This window comes from Budorcas taxicolor, chromosome 15 (assembly GCF_023091745.1).
Source record: "Budorcas taxicolor isolate Tak-1 chromosome 15, Takin1.1, whole genome shotgun sequence".
Lineage (NCBI taxonomy): Eukaryota > Metazoa > Chordata > Mammalia > Artiodactyla > Bovidae > Budorcas > Budorcas taxicolor.
In genome coordinates this window covers 54,511,889-54,516,306 of record NC_068924.1, presented here as the reverse complement: position 1 = coordinate 54,516,306, position 4,418 = coordinate 54,511,889, and the positions used below count along the sequence as shown (strand labels likewise).

Genomic DNA, 4,418 nt, shown 5'->3' with positions numbered 1-4,418 from the left:
GTCTTTGGCTCCATCTGTTTTAAAAACTCAAGAAATGTTGACATAGCTCAGCAATGCTTAAAAGACTCTAGATTAATCATTGCCCCTGAAAAGAATCAAACATCTAGACCTTACCATTACTTAGGGGCTTCCCTGGTGGCTCAGAGGTTAAAGCGTCTGCCTGCAATGTGGAAGACCCAGGTTCGATCCCTGGATCGGGAAGATCCCCTGAAGAAGGAAACAGCAACCCACTCCAGTACTCTTGCCTGGAAAATGCCACGGACAGAGGAGCCTGGTAGGCTGCAGTCCATGGGGTCGCTAGGAGTCGGACACGACTGAGCGACTTCACTTTCACTTTTCATTTTCCTGCATTGGAGAAGGAAATGGCAACCCACTCCAGTGTTCTTGCCTGGAGAATCCCAGGGATGGAGGAGCCTGGTGGGCTGCCGTCTATGGGGTCGCACGGAGTCAGACACGACTGACGTGACTTAGCAGCAGCAGGAGCAAGTATTGCAAATTATCAACTGACTAATCTATTTAATACTTTAAAAGGAGATTCTGATTTAAATAGCCCTCATTCATTTTCACAAGAGACACACACACAAAAGACTCTGTTAAATACAAAATGAATTATATAAAAACAATTTCTTACTCATATTAGACTTGAATTGCCTTTAGAGTTGTTTATACTCCCCTCTCTCCATTCTCCCACAAGACTTCTTGCCCAACAAGAACACCCAATAAAATGGATATATACCCATTTTAAAGAGACAAAGTCCCTTCCACACTATCTTGATCTGATCGCTCTAATAATTATCAATATAAAAACTAAGACTTTAATTGGCTCTGATCCTCACCAAATTATATTGCCTATTAATAAAGCTCAATTTGAAAATGCATTACAAACTTCTACCGATTTCCAAATAGCCTTCTCAGACTATTTTAGAGAAATTTCATTATCCAGCTAATAAACTTTAAAATTTCTTTAAAAATACTGAATTTATTATCTCAACTGAAAAATACTGAATTTATTGTTATATCACAACCTATACCTCAAGCTGATGTTTTCTATATAGATGGAACTAAAAACACCAAAGCCTCATTTTGGTGTCTCAAAGAATATAAAGTCTTTTATACTAAATTTCATTCTGTTCAACAAAATGAATTATATGCTCTTATTCAGGTTATTCACCTACATCCTTACCCTATCAATATAATTTCTAACTCCTCATATTCAGTTTTTGTATTAAAAAATATAAAAACTTCTACCATAAATTCTAATCAATCTATTATTCTACAACTTTTTCTTGAATTACAATCTATTATTAGGGACCACACTTCCCCCATTTCACACACTGAAACTACAAATAAAAAAATTTTTAAAGGAGGAATACACAGGAACAATTCTATCTTCTCTATCCAGAGCAAACTTTACTAGATTCCAAATGCAAGATATTCTTTAATCCTATAACTATTGTTAATACAGCTTTATTTGTTATGAATTTTAAAAAACTTACCACAAGGAGTTATCTTGACATAAGCAGAAAAACATTTCTAAGAATTGAAAGACATTTCTCTTCCTCTGCCCATTTGGTATCAAGACAGGCTAACTAAACATTGGAAATCTAGGAAATTAATCTTACAGGGAAAGGGGTATGCTTGTATTTCTCCAGAGAGATCCAATGAAATCAACTGGCTTCCTCTTTGAAAGATCCACCTCAGGGGAGCATCGGATATTCAAAATAGAAAAAAAAAATGGCCAAATTCCCAGGAAGAAAAAATTCCAATACAATCCATGGCGATTCTAAAAATCTCCAAGAAACACCACCCTCAACGTCATCGACCTTATGATCTCCTTACCTAGGGATAAACAAAAACCCTTTCTAATCAAGCTAAAAATCTGGTTTCTCAACAGGGAATGCCTTGGAATCTGGAAAATATTTTTGTTGCTATGCTTGCTTTGCTTGCTTCCCACCCCCCCCACCCCCCCCACCGCCCCCCCGACCCCGCTCAAGCTGAATTAATTAATCATACTTATTGGACCTATATACATAACCCCCTTTTTACTACAGGTATTTTAGACAATAGACTGATGGAACTCATCCTTATTATAAAAATGTCTCAGAGCAACTGAGAGCTGGTGGTTGACTTTCTCTTACAAGCTTTCCCAGAAAGGATACAACTGCAGTCAATTTAATGATGTGGAAGAGAACAGAACTGAGAGCTCAGGAGGGACAATATCAGATATGGAAACCCCAAATGCCATCAATGACAACCCATCTTGGCACCTGGCAGATAGCCTGTGGTGAGTGGAGCCACTAGCCACAGCAGAAGCTTGGACGCCTGGAAAGTGATCCCCATGACAACAGTAAAGCAAATCCTGAAGGAGACAGACAATGAGTTCAAACTGAGGTACCAACAGACATTCAGCGACCTGACGTCCCAGCTCCACATCACCCCAGGGACAGCATATCAGAGCTTTGAACAGGTAATGTATGAACTCTTCCGGGACGGGGTGAACTGGGACTCATGGCCTTTTTTTCTTTCGGTGGGACACTGCGTAGAAAGCATAGACAAGGAGATGCAGGTATTGGTGAGTCAGATCACAACTTGGATGGCCACTTACCTAAGTGACCACCTAGAGCCTTGGATCCAGGAGAACGGCGGCTGGGACACTTTTGTGAAACTCTATGGAAACAATACAGCAGCCAAGAGCCAAAAGGGCCAGGGGCGCTTCAACCGCTGGTCCCTGATGGGCATGACTTTGGCTGGTATAGCTCTGCTGGGCTCGCTCTTCAGCTCATAGTAACTATTCCTTTCATTATTATCATTCATATTTTATACAAGCTTGTGTTCCTCTTCCTTTTGTTACAGCTATAGAGAACTTACAATTTAATAAGACTCTATGTTTTGTGACTTGTATAGATTACAAAATGTATACTCGTCTTAATTCCTCTGTTTCTTTGAAAAATGAATCCCTGGAAAGAGGGTCCCATGGCAGGACTTGCCTCTTAGCTACTCACTAAATTACTCCAGTGATTTGAACGATTCATTGGATGGTTAATTCTTGGCATTTTGGGATTAATAGCCATTTGCACTACTGCTGCTGTCCCAGGCACTGTTTTACCAACCTAAATTCAAACACAAAATTTTATTCAAAATTGGGCCAAAGATGCTCATATTATATGGGCCAATCAGGCTGAGATGAGGAAATTCAAGATAAAATACAGGAACTAAAAACAGCCATCCAATGAGTCAGAGATCAATTAATAGAGTTACAAAAACAAGTAATAATAAAATGTGATTGGAATTCTACATAATTTTGTATCACTCCTGTTCAGTTCAACTATAGTGCTTATAATTGAGAACAAATTAAATTTCACTTACAAGACATACATGATAATGCTTCCCTAATTGTACAATTATTGCAAAAGAAAATCTTTGAAACCTTCTCTAAAAGTCTGCTCTCTTCCAATAGTTTGGAAACTTTAGCTGAATAGCTAGCTGATCAATTATCTGGGCTAGACCCTCAAAGATGGTTCCAAAGTATTACTCATAGTATTGGGTCTGATGCTGTAACATTGGTACTTGTCCTGGTAATTATATTTGTTGTATACCAATGCCTTTCAACATAAATTGTTCACAGTAAACAAACTGGTCAATTGGTCAGGGCCTTTTTCATAAAAATAATAAAAAAGGGAGAATTGTCAGGGAACTTTTAATTTTAAGAAATCCTATATATTGTTTTCTGTTTCTCAAAGGCCCTCTGTTCCTTATCAGTTTTTGGAAAACAGGAACAGCAGAGCTGCACGCATTTCTCAGGACTGAGGTCATGAGGCAGAACGCATACATGGATTCCTTTCAGTAACCTTTTACTTTTCTGTAAAACTACTTACCTTCTGGCCATGTAACGATTATTCCCCTAGTTACTGTTGTTATGGCCCTACGCAATGCCAAAGAATGCTCAAACTACCGCACAATCGCACTCACCTCACATGCTAGTAAAGTAATGCTCAAAATTCTCCAAGCCAGGCTTCAGCAATACGTGAACCATGAACTCCAGATGTTCAAGCTGGATTTAGAAAAGGTAGAAGAAACAGAGATCAAATGGCCAACATCCTCTGGATCATCAAAAAAGCAAGAGAGTTCCAGAAAAATATCTATTTCTGCTTTACTGACTATGCCAAAGCCTTTGACTGTGTGGATCACATAAACAGTTGGAAAATTCTGAAGGAGATGGGAATACCAGACCACCTGACCTGCCTCTTGAGAAATCTGTATGCAGGTCAGGAAGCAACAGTTCGAACTGGACATGGAACAACAGACTGGTTCCAAATAGGAAAAGGAGTACGTCAAGGCTGTATATTGTCACCCTGCTTATTTAACTTATATGCAGAGTACATCATGAGGAACGCTGGACTGGAAGAAACACAAGCTGG

At 39.1% G+C, this 4,418-nt stretch overlaps 1 pseudogene; it reads left to right on the top strand.

Annotated features, from left to right (window-relative positions):
• The first annotated feature begins 2,095 nt into the window (after positions 1–2,095).
• Positions 2,096–2,785, top strand: LOC128059924 (bcl-2-like protein 1; annotated as a pseudogene).
• The last annotated feature ends 1,633 nt before the right edge of the window (positions 2,786–4,418 follow it).